Source organism: Callithrix jacchus, chromosome 5, assembly GCF_049354715.1.
Source record: "Callithrix jacchus isolate 240 chromosome 5, calJac240_pri, whole genome shotgun sequence".
Classification (NCBI taxonomy): domain Eukaryota; kingdom Metazoa; phylum Chordata; class Mammalia; order Primates; family Cebidae; genus Callithrix; species Callithrix jacchus.
Window position 1 is genome coordinate 18,091,312 of NC_133506.1, and position 18,225 is coordinate 18,109,536.

The window sequence follows — 18,225 nt, forward strand, 5'->3', positions numbered from 1 at the left end:
AACTCATCATCTGTGTGGGGGGAAGCGTTTTTGAAGATGGGTAGAAAGCGTTGGAGAAGCTCAGAATTGCTTTAGGACACCATGGAGCGGGTGGGGGTCCTTCACCTTCCACATAGCATAGTGTTTGCTCTCTTCTCAAAATGTCCAGAGGTGGGGAATAAACGGGAAGCAAATTTAACAAACTATAAGAAATTCTAAGACATGGCTTTAATTCCTACAGATTTAGACTTTTCGCCTTTGGCATATAACAAGCCAAAATGTAGTCAATATGTACATTCTGTGAAGAAATTTGGATCCTAGAGATCTTGCAGTTTAGAGCAGAACAAAGGGAAAGCAGAACTCAGGCCCTGGGGAAGCCATGTGGGCAGTCATCCCATTGTGACAGACACAATGGCAGTCTTGACACTAATGATGATGAAAACAGAGTTTGGAGTAGGGGACAGGAGGCCAGTTGTCTCTCAAATAGTCATGTGGACCTATCCTGAGGTAGTAGCCATTGATGTTAGTGGCAAGACAGAAGATTCAGTATCTAAACAAAACTGTTGTGAGCATCTTTTCCACGTTGTTTATGTTGGCATACAGCAATACTGCTCCAAGTGTGGTCCAATGACCAGTGGTATCAGTATCGCTTGGAGACTTGTTAGGAATGTAGATTCTCAGGGCTAACTTCAGATCTACTGAATCAGAATCTCTTGGGGCTGGAGCCCAGAAATCTGTCTAAACAAGTTCTCATTAATTCTTGCTTATCCTAATGTTTGAGAAGCATTGACAAAAAGATCTTGTATTATATACACATGAGCACAAGCTTGTGAAGTGGGTGTGCATTTCTTGAAACTATATAGGAGGTCTTGTTGCTTAAGTGTTAAAGTCTGTTATTTTTTTTCCTTAGATACTTGGCTATGAAGATAGCTGAAATACTGAAGGAGGAATTTACTTTTCTTCTTTCTCAGTTGGGAATTGATTTTGGGAATTGTCGGTTAACTCTAGGCTATTGAATTAAATCCAGAAGTCACATGTATGTTTCTCAGCACACAAAGAGACTGACTACTGAGGTTTCACGCCATCTCTGGACTCAGAGAGTACAATGGTAGAGAGGAGTTTAAATTTTTTCCCATTTTGTAGGCGAATTGTGGCCTCCTACAGAGAAAAGAGCACCTGCTTTTTCTGCTCCTGAATCGGTTCCTGATTTCAAAACGTGGCTCTGACACTTAAAAATTGTATTTTCCTAGATAAGCCATGTATCCTTTTTCAGATTCCTTGTCTTCACCTATAAAAGTGGAAGAATAATGGCAAATGCTATGTGAGGATTAATAACATCAGGTGAGATGATGTAAACAAAATATCTAAAACCAAGTTCAGCCTGCAGTAATTCTCACATAATGAGGTCTTATGATTATGGTGATGTTGCTATGATGAAAATGACATTGATTCTGTTACACAATCCTGATTAAGATCAGAATGTACCAATCTTTCTTTTGATTATGTCTTTTAGAAGTATCAAGGTAAATGGGATTGAAATATAACAAATTCAGCAAAGGATACACATCCTAAGTGTGCAGCACTTTGAGGACACAAATCTTTTCAAGAGTGGTGACACCGAGCCCTGAGGAAAGAGTGGAGCATGTACTTAATCAATTGGAACATCTAAGTTTTGGAGCCCCATCTAACATACACTAAAGTATTTTAAATCTTGCTTTAAAAATGTCTTAAACTATATTTTATACTTAAACTATTCCCAAACAGTTTTTTGGGGTAAATAGTCTTACAGGTGTGGCTTTCTTCAATTCTGACTTATTTTTTTTTCCTGAACCATGAGCTTCAGTGTTCAGTGGCAGTGTAGGTTGAAATGGAAAATGATTTAGTGCCTCAGGTGTCACCTCTGTTTGCTTCCCTCAGACTTATAAACTCTTTCCTCAAAGTCAAATTTTTATCCCTCTCTCCTTTTGACTCACTAATTCATGTCCACTGAGGGAGTATCTTCAAAGTACAGTAAAAACAGCTGTTGCTATGGCTGCTGTACATGGTATAGATGTAGATGATGTTGATGTAGAAGATATGGATGATATAGATGTAGAAAACGCAGATGATGTAGGTGATATAGATGATACAGATATAGATGATGTAAATGTAGAGGATGTAGATATGGATGATATAGATAATGTGGATGATGTTGTAGGTGTAGATGGTGATGATGCAGAGGATTTAGATGATCAGTAATAATGGTTCTGAGGAAGATGAATACATGTCTGAAGTATGAAGGACTCAGGAGACTAAAACAGGAAACTTAACTTCATTCTGTAAACATTATTTGAGCAAAATATTTCAGTACTCTGACAAGATTGAAAAAATCAGGGAATAAAATAAAATTTAAGTTTAAAGTGAGAAAATGAAACAGGTTGTCAGAAACTGAAAAGAATCTCACATGTCAAACGGCAAAGGTGAAAATATTGAAGTCATGTAACAGGAGGCAAAAGGATGTAAATCCAGCTGAAAGCAGTATCAGCCATCAGAAAATGTTTGGGGAAAAAAACACTGAATATAGGGTCTGGTATCAATTTCTGTGTAATTGTTAAGACATTGGCTCTTTAGTTAGCATCCATACCCACCCATTTTCCCCAGGTCTAATTTTCCCAAATTTGAAATGAAGGCACTGATCCTCACTATTCAGAGTGTGGTTCCTAGAAAAGTACATTGGCAGCATCAGGGAATTTGTTAGAAGTGCAGAATCCGGGGCCTCTTTCCAGATCTGTGGAATCAGAATCTCTAGGGACAGGACCTAGAAATCTGTATTTTAAGAAGCCCTTTGTGTGATTATGCAATGTTCAGATGTTGGGGAAGAACTGGCCTACTCGTGCTTTTCAGATTTTAATGTGCATCTGAATCAGTGGGGCGTTTTTACATTGAGGTGCAAAAGACAAAATAATTTTTGATATCTATTCTATTTGAGTTTGTGTTTATGATTTTCATATAAGGCTATTCTAGAACAAATCTACATAGAAATTGGCTTTCTGATTATTATTGCCCACCATAGCAGAATGTGTGTAGTATTTTTTTCCCCAAATCATGAGGTTTGTGTTAGTACATGTGCCAGATGCACCCACTCTAAAAGGTTGTTAACAGATACACACACACACACACACACACACACACACACACACAGAGTTTCTGAGTGAGAGCAAGGATGGACAGATTTCTGAGCCAGTAGAGGCCACAAATGTCTTGGCCAAGTGTAGCTCCCAGGCCTGAGGAATCCCAGACGATACCGCAGTTAAATAAGGCAAACCCCAGGCTCTTAGAGTTCAGGCTACGGGAAGTGGCAAGGAGCTCCTGGCAGGCAACCCCTAGGCCTGAAGGTCGACTTGGGAATTTAAGTGCACAAACTACCAGAAAATTGTCATGGTAGGGGAAGGCTGGTCTCTTTTCCGCTTGGGTTGGCTTGATGTTGGGTGAGAAAGAACATAGATCTTGTTCTTGGGTGAGAAAGAACATAGGCCTTGTAATGGAGGGAGAGACATGAGTGGAGAAAAAAAATGGACCAGAAGCTCATTTTGTCAGTGTTAATGATGATGATGATGACGAGATGTGTATTTTGATCATGTTTTCAAAACATCACGTATATTGTTTAGTCCTTAACAGAGACTTGAGGACTGAGTTTCATTATTAAATCAACTTTAGAGATGAGGAAACGAAGGCCACAGATGGCTTAAGTAATTTACACAATGTCATACGTCAATGAAATGCTGAAAGCATGTAACAAGCCAGAGAGTCTAACCCTAAAGCCAGCATACTCTATATTTCTTGATGCCTATTAGATCAAATAGGGGTTAGAGTTTTTGTAACTCAGTGTGGGGTAGTAGAAAGAGTCTGAAAATTTGAAATAGAAATATTTTCTCCTAGCTTTACTACTGATTAAATGGATGTGACAGGTTGACTGTAAAAATGGCCCCAAATCTTACTTTTCTGTAACCCATTCCTTGTAATGTGAGCTTACAGCAACTCTCAGAAAGAGGAGTCTATCCCCCTGTCCCCAGAATCTGGCTTGACTTGTGACTTGCTTTCACCAATCAAATCAGAAGTGAAGTCTAGTTCTCAGGGGACTTTGTACACCTCTGCTAACTCTCCTGGGATGCTAATAACACCATGAGTCCTAGTTAAGTCTAACTTACATGGCCTAGTCACCTCCATTGTCCAAGCCAATAGGTACCCAGCCATGACACCTAGAGTGAGGCCATTTCCGTCTCCAGCTGATCTTGGCCGTGGATGAACATGGCCAAGTTCAACTGAGCTTGGCTCAGCTCAGCAAGACTGCCTGAATAACCTACAATTTTGTAAGTAATAATTTTGGTTGTTTTAGGGCAGTAAGTTTGGGGTAGTTTGTTATATAGCAAGGGATAACAGATACATTGCATGATCCAAGGAAAACCAGTTAAACTCTACAGAATTCTGGTAGAACAGCACAGGTGAGACCGTCCTCTGAACATTTCATAATTCCTCTGTTCTTGTCTTGGTAGGGTGTGATACCCTATTCAGCTTTATCTTTCTTCTTCTTCTTATGGATGTTTCTTCGGTGAACACAAGAATTGTCAGGGCCGACCGTAACCTGGGACCCATCATGTGAACATATTGGCAGATGCCATAACAGATCTTGTCTCTATCCCTTACCTTGGCCTCCCATTGATAGTGGGGCTTCCTCCCACCTCTCCTGCCTTCTGAAGAATATCCAGTAACAAACCTGTGGTTTCCTTCAATAAAGCTTTAATTAGTGGTGTCTTGTATCTTGATTGCTTCAGGAGTGGTCAATGAGTTTGACTTTCCAAGACAGATACCCAGAGGGTGTGAAACATGCTTACTCATTAGATTCAAGAAAAGCAAGGAAGTCTTTGTGTAAACAGCCCGAAGATAGTGCATTTTTGGAAACTCACTATCACTTTTCTAGGCAGGTAAATGATTGGTTGGTAATATATAGGTTGCTTTTCTACTGAGAGTGAACTTTCTCTAGGTATTAATAATGTTAATTTAAATTCTAGGTGTTAACTCTGAGGGAGGTTCCTTTAATTGCTATGTGAGAGGCTACGGTTTGCTCTGTCTCCTAGAAAGGGAAGAAAAAGGATCCCGCTTATGTTGGTAACTGCCTCACTGAAGCTCTTTGAGTGTGCCACATGTGTGTGGTTTAGCTGGCGACCGTGGTGTCTGTATGTATGTGGTCATAGATTTGTTATAACCTCTTGTCTGCCAAGGCAAGACCACCAGTTCCATTTTAATTCTAAGTTAACCTCAGGCTGGAGCCAATCCACGCTGCTTAAACATAAACGCTGACACTCGATCCACTCATCCTCTTGGCCCCACAACTTGTTATTTCTCTTTTCCTTTCTTTTTTTTTTTTTTCCAAGGGAGCTTGAACATTTGTTAGCAATCCAAAACCAACACTTTGTGTACAGGACATAGTGATTACATAATTCTTTATAGGTTCTTATACTTTCACTGTATTGCAAACCTTGCTGTGCTGTTATAAAACATCTCAAATCAAAGAGCAATTTGTAAATGACACATTTAGAGCTGGGACATTAAGTTTTACTGTGGTAATCATTTTGATTATTTTGAGAGATACAGAATCAATACTTTAAGTAGAAGGCTCTCTTTTTTAAGGAATGGTTTGAGACAGGCTGCTGTTCACTGTGTTTTTTGAAGTAGGTAAGACAGATTTCTGCATCCTGGCAGTGCAAATGAAGGTGACAAGATGACATTAAGTGAAAAAAATTGAATTAACTTTTTTTAAATTTAATTTTTGATCAAAGGAAAAGAGGAAATTAGTCTGTTAAGCTTTTCAAAGCTGATAGCTAACTGGTTTCACGCCCATGGCTATGACAGGATTGTCATCTTTAATTTCTAAATCTGAATTTAAACCTCCTAATTCTTAGGCAGCCCAAGCATTTGTGAACTTAACAAAGAATTGGGAAATTTTTATCCTAACAATGGTTCGTGGCAAGCTCACATGGTGGCCTATGTCCATTGGTTCAATTACAAAAATTACTTGATTTAAATATATTTCTATATTTGGAATTGTAGTTGTTCTCCAAGACTGCCTGCCCTCTTTCCAGAAATTTTTCTCAGTGACTTGTTTGCAGAAGTAACCAGTTAGACACTTTGTGAAATTGCCAAGGGTGTCTCTCTTAGTTACTAACCAAGTTTCACAAACACTACATTATCTATCATGAGTTAAAAATAATTTCTTTTTAGCTGATTGAAGAATACTAACTGCTAAATATATTGGGAGTGTTATGGGTGACACTAAGAAGAGTGCTGATATTTTCAGCCAATCACATTCAAATTCCTACATGTTGAGATCTAAATCTAGTCCTTGCAGTAATCCTCTGAAATGGAAGACAGGTGAGATGTCAAGGGCATAATGGAAGAAATACTAGCATTGAACTCATCAGATGAACTGGGTAAGAGCTCCAATTTCATTAACACACTGCCAGCATTCCAGCAGTTGGGAGTATATTATCTAACCCTATCTAAGCCCCAGTTTCCTTATCTGTAAAATAGGGATAATAAATGTCCATTTTATTAATGGATTGTGGCAAGGATTATATTGATAATCTATGCCAAGTTCTTGACATGGCACCCTTGCTTACCTCCCTCCCTTCTGCTTTCCCATCTTCTGTTGCAGAATACAGTCCACACTTCCCAACATGGAAAGCTGGGCCTTCCATGGTCTGCCCTTAGCCTACCTTCCAGCTAGGTCTCTCACCAAACCCTCTACTGCACAGGCTGTAATTCCTGGCCATTTTATACACCACCATGCCTCATGTTTCCTTAGCTAGAAATGCCCCATCCATTTCTAGTCACAAGGCAATTTCCACTCTTTTTAAAGAATCATCTCAAGCATCACTTTCTCTCAGAAGCTTTTTCTCTAATGATGCATCGCTCCCCGATCTCCTCCAGCCTTTCTACTGCTAGCCAAATGTCCCTACTTCTGCCTTAGCACTCACCTATTGCTTACAAACATGGTGCTACTGCTGTTACCATTCCTGACTAATTCACCTCTGTATCTTTCTACTTTGCTCACTTCTTGTGATTCCCAGGCTCATTTTAGGTTCTTTCCTTCAATCAAAAATTTTTTAAAAATGATTATGTTTGGTGACATTCATGTTGGGTCAAGAAGACATATGTACATGGAAATTTTTGAACTTTGCTGATAAGAGGAATCCTAGAATTCCAAGCCAACTCCTTCATTGAATAGATGAGGAAAATAAAGCCAAGAGAAAATGATAGGCTTGGAAAAGTCAAAATAACCAGACCCAGATTGTCTGACTTCCAGCCCAGTGGCCTTCCAGGAGGAGATCAGGAGACGTTGTGAGGAAATGTTGGCTCAGAAATCAGCACCCATTTTCCTTCTTTGGTTAACAGTTTCTTGGTTTTCTTTTGGAAAGTCATGCTTGCTCAACAATAAGTCCTCTTTGTCCTCCAGAGGGTTACTTTCCCAGCCCTAAGGGTGGATTCATGACCCAGTCCAGCTGAATTAGCATGTCTTATACCCTCAACTATAGCCAATGGGTTTGTCAAAGGCATGAAATTCACCTTAGCTCAGTGAGGCTCAATTCCAGAACTTTTGCTTGAATTGTGGTGAAGACTCAGTGTGATCATTAGCTATAAAGATGGCATTAACCTTGATCTTTTGGGGGTCACCATGTGGACGGGCTTAGTTGAGGGTGAAGTTAAGACAAGGACAGGAGAGCCCAAGAGAGGAGGAAGTGGAGAGAGAGAGGAAAGGAAAGAATAAGAGTGGGAGAGGATGAGAGAGAGCATGAAATCCAGATTTGAGTTGCTGGATCCAGTTGTACTTGAAGCTTGCAGGAAGCCCTGGAATTTTTAGACACATGAGCCAGTAATTCTCTGCTTAAATCAATTTAACTGGGTTTTTTATTACTTGTGACTGAAAGAATTCTAAATTATGCATCATCTAACTCTCTTGTTGCAAACTTCTAGAGAGATTTTTAATACCTCAATTCTAGAATTTTCAAGCTCAGTTACTCTCTGAGTCACTACTTCTCTGAGCCCTAGTTTCTTCATATTTTAATGGAAAACAACTACTTTGTTTTTTGAAATTGAAAATAAGATACTTGGTTAAGTGCCAGCACAGACTAGGTGGTCAATTACAGGCATTTATAATGATGCTTGTAAATCTGATGTATCACACTTTGAGATTCAGATGCCATAGTGATTCTCTCTCTGTGTAGTTTGTTTTTAATTTAACATGTAGGATTAAAATTTTAAAAGGCATTTTTTGGGGTTGTTATTAAACATTAATATATTTATGTAATGCTGCCTACCTGTCAGGCACTCTTTTAAGCATTTTGCAAGTATAAATTTATTTAATCCTTAAAGCAAATTGAGGAGGTAAGTTCTGGTATTGTTTCCATTTTACAGGTGGAGAAATGGAGGCACTCATGGATCAAGCATTTTCCCATGGCAACATTGTTAATGTAGCACTTAGAAGGCTGGGCATCTTTTTCAATGCCACATAGCACCACAGCTGGGATTTGAATCAGGCAGTCTGGTGCTACAGGCCATACATCTTGATGTGTGTTTTGTTGTCTCTTAACAAAGTCCATGGACTGTGATCCAGGGACCAACAGCATCAGCATCTGTATCAACTGGGAACTTCTTAGAAATTCAAATTCTTGGGTCTATTCCTAGAATTACTGAGTCAGAAGCTCTGGGGATGGGGTGGAGCAAGCTATGTGTTAATTGACCTTTTAGATCAGAGGGTCTCCCCAACCCCCAGGCCGAGGACCATTACCAGTCTGTGGCCTGTTAGGAACCAGGCTGCACATCAGGAGGTGAGGGAAGGTGAGCATTACTGCCTGAGCTCTGCCTTCTGTCAGATCAGTGACATCCGGTTTCATCTTGAAACCATCTCCCCCTTCCACCCACCCCATCCATGAAAAAAACTGTCTTCTATGAAACTGGTCCCTGGTGCCAAAAAGGTTGGAGGTTGCTGTTTCAGATGATTCTAATTTAGGACGAAGACTGAGAACACCTGCTCTCACTCATTAAATTTAAGCTGTAATTCATAAATTGGGTTCTTACGGTGCATTAGAATAATGCATTGAACAGGTGATTTCTGGATGACTCCTATGTGCTAGCTCCCATTGTACATATAGGTGTTACTACGCAGAACAAAAGTTAAAGCATTCCTTGGGAAATACACAGTCAAATAAAGACATAAATAAACAAAGTTCCCAGCTGTCACATCAGATAATTTCCAGAAAGAAAAGATGTGTGATACCAGAGCACATGACAGGAAGTGGCTTTGAGGGTGGGAGGTGGGGTGGTGTCATCAAAGTCTTCGTTAAGTGAGTGATGTCTAAGAACCCACAAATTTGATGGTTCTGGATTTTGGCTGCACATTGTAGTCACCTGGGGAGGCTTAAAAATGGCATCCTTTAGGCCACATCCCAGACCAATCAAACCAGAGATTCTGGGTTGGTCCCAGGCATCAGTATTTTTTTAAAGCACCTCAGGTGATATCAGTTTGCAGCTCAGGTTAAGATTCCCTGAGCTTAAGGCTATAGAGGAGATATGTAGGCCTGATGGCAGAGTAGCATTCAAGAAGTTAGTGTCAGAACAAAGTGTTTGATAGCACAAAAAAGACCAAGAAGACGTAAGATTTGTGTATGTATGACACATTTGTATAATATAATGTGTTTACTACATGAATGAATAAAACAGATTAGCTTTCTTTTTGTTTGTTTTTGAGACAAGTGATTCTCCTGCTTCAGCCTCCTGAGTAGCTGGGACTACAGGTGTGTGCCACCACTCCCAGCTATTTTTTTTTGTTTTCTTTTTTTTGTATTTTTAGTAGAGATGGAGTTACACTGTGTTAGCCAGGATGGTCTCGATCTCCTGACCTCATGATCCAGCCGCCTTGGCCTCCCAAAGTGCTGGGATTATAGGCATCAGCCCAGATTAGCTTTTAATACATGCCTATTAAAAGATAAACTATTAATGCATGCATTTAGAGAAGACGACATGTTAGGAGGATACTAGTGGAAAATAGGATAGGAAAGAGGTGAGTTCCTTCCTATAGAGGAGTTTGCCACTTATCAACTAACCAACATTTATGGAGTGACCACTAAGTGCTCTCCAGCAGATACTGTGAAAACAATCCTGAATTCACACAGCTTTCCACTCTCAAGAGTCACAGGTCTGCTGAGGTAATGCTTCTAAGAAAAACATTTTTGATTTTCATATAAAATTGTAACCTGATTATGGCTATATGACCACCTTTAGATGGAAGATAGAAAATCCTTGAAAAATGTACTAGTGAACTGTTTCTGCTGATATCTTATTTTCAGTACTATTTAAGTAACTGTGTATAATTAGCAGAAAAAAGAAGAGACTAAAATGTGAAAGACTGATCGCATTTTTCGTCCCTGTTAATAGCCTCCTCCGTATCTACACTCTTGGTAATTGAGACTTTGTGGTTGCTCATTTGAAGAGATCGACTCTAATTCCCTAGACTTGACTCTGGACTGGCTTTATGATTCTCTTTAACCAGAGAATGTGAGAGAAGTGATGATGTGCCTGTTCTAAGCCTAGGCCTCAAGAAGTTTTGGAAGATTCTGTTCCCTCCTGCTTAGCCCCACTGGAGGATGAGAGCCCCATGGCCCAGTCACCTCCATTGCCTCGGCCAATAGCCAGTCAACTTCCAGACTCACCATGGCCTAGATTACCTCAGGGACTACAGACACATGATGGTGCCCAGCCAAGACAAAAGAAACATCCAGCTGAGTCCAGCCTAGATTGCTGGTCTGCGGAATCGTAAGTTAAATAAATAGTTGTTATTTAAAGACGTGATGTTTTGGGGTGGTTTGGAATACACCAAGAGCTAATTGGTAAAATAAGATTTAAGAAACTTTAAAATACGAATGTACAGGATGGGGAGATGGATGCATCAAACCACTACCGTGGCATGTGTTTACCTATGTAACAAACCTGCACGATCTGCACATGTACCCCAGAACTTAAAGTGTAATAAAGAAATGAAAAAAGAAACTTTAAAATAATTTAAAATAAAACTTTAATACATTTTACGGGATGAGTCAGGAGACTACTGAATAATAAGCCTTGTGAAGACAGCGCTAACTAAAAATACAGTTTCTGAACAGAAATTCTACTTTATCGCAGCAGTTAGCCTCCGCTCTTTTATTGTAATATGATTAGTGTAATATAAAATTAACCTGGTTCAAACTAAGACAAGGAGGTTTCTAAGTACCAATAAGTTGTCTGTCTGGGTAGAAATTTGAAGGAACATGTTGAGTTTATTATTGTGAGGCATGTAATTTATCAGCAGGAGTAATTTTTGACAAAGAGGCCCCAACATAAATTTCGTTCTATTAAAAAATAACTACAAAATTCTGCCCTCAATCCAAGGCCACGAATAATTTAACTAAAGCCTATAAGACAGGACACTCGAAAAAGTCACTCTTTCCGTCACTCCACAACTTGTATGTGTGGCTTACAATACATTGACTTTATTATCAGTCTTGATAAATTCTGGGGGAGAAAGCCAGGGGTAACCCACCTAATCTTTTCATGAGATGTCTCTAACATGACTTCGAGTGTGTGGAAATCTTTTCTCAAGCTCCCATGCCTGAGTGCCATTTGCTGATGGCCCTTCCCATGAGTGAGGAAGCTGGGTCACTAGTTGAACCCTAGGTACAAGAGAGCGTGAGAATCATGCTTGCAGCTGCAGTTAGCTGGGAGCTGGTGGAGGGCACTGCTCTATGATTCTATATTCTGAGTTCTTCCATTTTAATGATATCTGTATATGTTTTCTATCTTTGAAGATAGTTGCATTTTTACGTATCACAATCCCAAGGCTGAGAAATAAACATTTTAAAAATTAAACTCTGTTTGATTTTTGAAACCAATTATTTGCTAAGTTCCTGAAATATACATTTTCAGTAAATGAAGAGGTTTATGCTTCTGAGAATTCCATTGGTTTCTGTCTGGGGCTATAGTGTTTCTCCCCCTGTCCACTTCTGCCAGCATCATTCTTCATTCCCCTACAGTGCAGGCTGAGAGGGACACCTGACCTGGACTCTGGTTCAGGGAGACAGTTTATAGACTCATGGGAGAGACCATGTCCTGTGGCAGAATGGAGGCTAATTTGGAGGTTAGGAAACCTGGCTGTAATTCTTGCTCTGCCACTCTTTACTGAGTGATCTTCAATAGGTTACCAATAGGTTTCACCTATAGAAGGAGAATGTTGGAGTTGACAACCTCTTATATTTCTTTATAGCTACTTATTATGGCAGTAATTGGGAAGCATTGGAAGAGATGGACACTATATCTATGATTTTTATTTATTTCAAGAGCTAAAATATTAAAGAATCTTAAGATTGCCTCCTGCCCTGGCTCTGTTAGCCACTTTTAAGGCTTTGAACTCAAAAAGTTCTTAATGTCTTGGGGTTCATATTCCAGGTTGTATTTGCAATTGAATGCCAATTCTGAAATAATTTAGAGGTATTTCCATTTAACATGTTTAAAGTGAAAATTTTTATGCTTAAAATGATATGCTTCAATTATTTGGAGTTTTCACTTCAGAGACTTGAAATAATTTATGTGATTCACTAGTCCTGGAACTTCTTATTGAAGGATAGTAGGCCTTTTAGCAACTGCATGAGGCTATCTCTACAGAAACACATCCCCACCTGAAGGGTCAGTCAAGGAGTTTGATTGTTATCCAGAGCATGCTGCCCTTTACAGAGAAGAAAGCTTTCTTTTTCAGGAAAAGACTTCTCTGATCAATTTTGGCTAAGGCTTAAACTATGATTTATGGGTTTCATTTGTCCCATTTGTCATTTATCTAGCCAAAATGAGTTTTCTATTGATTGGATGTCTCCCTTGATTACATTTAATCTTTGGAGTGGGATCTAAGGGTGGAAGAAAGAGACATTCATGATAAATGTATCTTCCTACCTCCCCACAGGAAAGCTCGGGAGGAAGACATACTCTATACCTCATGGTCCTTTCCTCTGTTTGTGGATGGCGAAATGATGCATCACTTCCTTACTGTTAGAAGATGCACCTTCGCTGGTGTAAGACACTTATAAGGACAATGATTTGTGCAGGGAACTAACCCTTTGTGCTACGTGTCCTTTTGCTCTGTTTTACAGATATGACAATTGGAGCAGGATAGTTTATGTGGCAGATTTTACCAGCATTTATTTCCACTGCTTATTACATTCACATTCTAGTTTACAAATCTTGACAAAGACAACTGAATAGGTGTTTTGCATGAATGTGCTTATTTTGTATTGAAGTCTGACACACGTGCAGAGAAGTGAATATGTCATAAGCAATGGCTTGATGGCTTTGACAAACTGAATATATGTGTAACCAACATCAAGATCCAGGAACAGCTCTTTTTTAGCCCCTCCTTCCTGAAACTTTTCCTCTTCTTCCTCCTTGACCAAGTGTAATCTCTCTCCTGATTTCTGGCAGAATAGGTTAGTTTTGCTTATTTTTATTTTTATACGAAGTGGATCTCTAACGTCTGGCTTCTTTCTCTGAAAGCTGTGTTTATGGGATTCATCCATATCATTGTATGTGGTTGTATATTCTCATTGCCGTGTAGTAGTTCAGTGGCGTGAATATACACTAATCATTTATCCATTCCACTGTTGATGGGCAATTGGGCAATGTCCAATTTAAAGCTATTATGAATAATGTTGCTAGAGCCATTCTAGTGCATATCTTCCAGTGAACACATACAGTTCTCATAGGAATATGCCTAAGTGTGGAATTTCTGGGTCATAAATGTACATTTAAAAAAATCATAGTATTTGAGTCCCATATGCAGAATTGACTGAATTATAAAACCAAAAGCTAATTTTTTGAAGTGTGAAGTTCTGTTTGGGGAAAGTGAATAAGGTGAAGAAACGTAACATTTTTATTTTTGGAAATAAACTTCACGTCCTCTGAGCTAACATCGCCCGTTCTTACATCTGAATGGCAGGATGTTGAGTATGCTGACATGGTCATTTTCTGTGGGGCTGCTCCCAGCTTAGCATTCTTGCCACATAAACTCTTCTAGCCCAAAGCTTGAAAGGGTTGCAGGAAGTGGCATCAGCCCTTTTGTGTTCTTTTCCGGCACCAGGTTGCTCATCTCTCCCTGTGCCCATTTGAGGTAATGTACTGATAGTTGTCAAGATGAGTCACGGCCCTTTCTGAGACACACAGCAGACCAAGTCTGTGACTAATCGACAAATCCTCTGGACACAGGCTGAGCCACCAAGAGCCACCCTAGTCCCGGCAAGTTCAGGCCTGGGCTGCAACCTGTGACAGCCAGAGGGGAAAGCAAACATTGGCAGAACAGTTCTGTTTATTTGCTTCTCTGATTTTGAAGACACGTAGCTTTCTCTTGCTCCTCTCCATTTCCTCTAAAAAATTGTATTCATCTTAGCTTATTTATGGCCTTTAGCATTTGTCTACCTGTTCATGCATGTGCTCAGAATCTAAGGAGAATCTGTGGGCGTGAATAGAGGCCTCAGGGGAGATGTGGGCTCAAGCCTAGTCCCAGTGGCCTTTGAGTATTGCCGTCCTCTTGGCCACCTTTCACTCCCTATGACTCCTCTGAGTCCTTTGCATGGAAGTCATTGGATTAATATAATGGACTTGAAAACACTAAAGAGAAATAAGATGTGAAGAAGGATAAGATGAGTCTTTAAGTTGTAGGTACTGATTATCTGCATAAATGTTTCAGGTCTCCTGAGATTTTCATGGAAACCGTTTTCCCAATTGTCCCAAGTTGGTTTTCAGACATTACCCTGGAGTTGTGTGTGTACATGTGTTGGTACGATGTCAGCACTAGGTTTTCTGCAATCACATATGTGCTGTCAGTTATGTAGCCTCTCCATGGGACTAGCCATTGCAATTACAAAAAAACAGTCTGATAGTGGTTGGCTGCAAGTAAGTACTGCCTTGTGTATGAGTTGGGTGATATTTCGAATCCCTGGAATTGTCCTCTTCACTTTGCAACATCTGCTCAGTCAGAAAAAGCCTTGCATCCCTTGCCTGAACGGCGGGAGAGGTGGGGTTTAAATTAGTTTCAAGGGACTGGACAATTTCATTCTCACCTACTGAAAGCACTATGTTTGTTGATGAGAAACTTTCAAAGTAGGCTCAATTAAGCCCAGACAGTTTGATTTAACTTGTTTTTAATTGTAATGGGTTATTTTTTCTGGCATGGAGCCACAGAATTTCATCTGTGAGTTCCCCAGATAATTTCCATCTACTTTCACAATTTTCTCAGCAATATTCAGAATTCCACTGCAGTGAAACCTTCTCCCTTCCCGTTTTTGTATCCTTTACATCATTCAAGGATGTGAAGATTAGAAGGCATCCTCTTGGTGGATTGTGGCTGGGAGCTGGGGTTTCTGCAGGAATACTCTTCACAAATCTATCTGTTTCCAGAGGCCAAACTTGTTTCTTGAAGAACTAGAGATATCCAACAATGGCAGGCCCCATTCCTAGAATCAGCAATTCCTTCTGTGTCTGAAAATCAGGGAATTATTGCCTGATCTTTATTTCAAAGAAGGGCCTATTACCATTTCTGATGGAAAATGAGGAGGAATGGAGGAGTTAGTATTAGGGAAACCAGTGCCCATTAACCTGCCACAGTGGTTTGCAAAGTGTGGTCCCTGGACCAGCATCACTTGAGGACATCATAGAGAAGCACACCTACTGAACCAGAAATTCTGGGGCTGGGCTTTTAACAGGTTTTAACAAGTTTTCCAGGTAATTCTCAAATAGGCTATAGTTTGGGATCAACTTCTCTCATCAAATATTGCTTTTGCCAGTCTTAAATAGTAACACTGCAAATTTTAGAAGACATATCTCTGGGTTTTTCGTTTCCTTCTTTTTTTGTGCCATTTTCTTTATTTCTGTCTTTTTTGTTTGTTTTCATTTGGCAACTTTTTAATTTTGTTTTAATTTTTTAAGACAGTCTTGCTCTGTCATCCAGACAAGAGCACAGTGGTATGATCATTCAGTCTTTTATTTTTAATACTTTAAGTTTTGGGGTACATGTGCAGATCGTGCAGGATTGTTTCACAGGTATGCACATGCCATGGTGGTTTGCTGAATCCGTCCCCCCGTCACCTACATTAGGTATTTCTCCTAATGTTATCCCTCCCCCATCTCCCCACCCCCTGCTATCCCTCTCCTAGTCCCCCCCCACCCCACCCCCAACATACCCCAGTGTGTGATGTTCCCCTCCCTGTGCCATTTTCTTCTGTTTCTCAGTGGTGGTAACTTGTACTGCAAGTAAGACAACAGGTATAAAATAAACCCATGTAAAATATTAGCTGCAATTTCCTTAAGCCTGGGCTTTCTTTTTCCCAGGGGAAAAATGATAGAAGAGCTACTGTGAAATATATTGAATGTTTATCCCCTCACCTTATACATATATTTGAAAAATGATTAAGTGTCTAATCTTAAGTTGCTGAACTGAATGCCTTCAAGACCAGGCTATGTCTCTTTCTTGATTTTTCTTAATAATTACTAACTGCCTTTTTTGTCGTATTCTTTTGCATGGTGGCTTCAAAACAGTGTTTTGGTTTTCTTTCCTTTCCTCCTGTTTCTTTCTGGAAATTTCTCCCAAGGCGTTCTTAATTATGGGCCTCTGTTGAGCATATATGATAACATGAAACTCTGGTTATGGCTGGAAAGCATAGAATTTAGAAGAAAGCTGTCTTGCGACTGCTACATCACCAAGTTGAAATAGGTGCTCCATAGTTTGTCCATTGCAGGGTAAACAAAGAATGAAAGGGGCACTTCCTGAAACCTCAGATGATGTCTAACTTAGTGCGGGAAGGAGAAGTCATGGAGCAACGAATCACCTATTGTTCATTTACATGCCAAATTTCTGGAAAGCTTTGATGGCTGCTCATTTAATTATGAGATTTTAAAAGTCATTTTATTAAAGTATAATTAGCATACAATAAAATATTAGATATTAAATATAAAGTTGGATGAGCTTGGTAGATGTGTCTCACTGATTCACATATATAACATTAATTATTATTATTATTATTATTATTAGAGACAAGTTCTCGCTCTGTCACCCAGGCTGGAATACAGTGGTGTGATCACAACTCCCTGTAACCTCAAACTCCTGGCCTCAATCAGTCCTCCCACCTCAGCCTCCCAAAGCACTGAGATTACAGCTGTGAGCCACTGTCCCCTCCCCTAATTTATGATTTTTTTATCAGTCAGAAACTTCCCAGATGTCCCTTTGCAGCCAGCCCCCCATCCCTGCCCTACGAAGCCACTGATTTGATCTCTAGCACTATAGATTAACCCTCCTTGTCCTAGAACTTCAAACAAATGGAATAATACAGTATACGCTTTATGTTTATGTTGACTTCTTTCACTCAATGTAATGTAAATATCCAAACTTATTCTCTACGCTAACATTTTCTTTCTTTCTTTTTTTAATTTAACTTTTAAGTTCCAGGGTACATGTACAGGTTTACTATGTAGGTAAACTTGTGTCATGGTGTTTGTCATACAGATTATTTTGTCACCCCAGGGATCAAGCCTAGTACCCACTGGTAACCATAGGACACTTTGAAACTCCTTCAGGACAAAGAGGCAATTCACCTGCTGTGTTGCATATATCAATATTTTGCTTTTACATTATTCTGTAGTATTCTATTATATGAATACATCCAATTCCCTGTTGATGAATATGTGGGTTGTTTCCAGTTTTTGACTTTTATAAATTAGGCTTCTACAAACATTTATGTATACATCTTTTTATGGGCATATATTTTAATTTCTTTTGAGCAAATGCCTAGAGGTGAAATCGCTTGGCTGTGTTTAACTTTGCAGGTAATTGCCAATTGTTTTCCAGAGTTGTTGTTCACTGAAAATCTATGAAGGCTTTAGTTGTTCCACCTGCTTCCCAACACAAACACACAAACCATAAGTCTTTTGAGTTTTATCGACTTAAGTAAGTATAGGTGTCATCTCATTCAGAGACAGTTAATGTTAATTTAAAAAAACAACCTTCTATCCTCTTGTGGGTTTCCTTGCTGGTAATCCTAACAGGGGGACCAATCGGCTTAGAATGTAATGTAGAGATTAGAAAATCTTCCTGTCTGAAATGAACAGAGATCACTAGGTCATGTGCGCAGCTCATTAACTATT

At 39.5% G+C, this 18,225-nt stretch overlaps 1 long non-coding RNA gene across 1 annotated transcript in view; it reads left to right on the top strand.

Annotated features, from left to right (window-relative positions):
* The first annotated feature begins 209 nt into the window (after window positions 1–209).
* Window positions 210–18,225, top strand: part of LOC118153568 (uncharacterized) — a 29,777-nt gene continuing 11,761 nt past the window's right edge. Inside the window, exons 1-4 of the long non-coding RNA XR_004742797.3 lie at window positions 210–544; window positions 890–1,320; window positions 1,493–1,678; window positions 10,450–10,827. This is a non-coding gene — a long non-coding RNA (uncharacterized LOC118153568). The remainder of the gene's footprint in view (window positions 545–889; window positions 1,321–1,492; window positions 1,679–10,449; window positions 10,828–18,225) is intronic.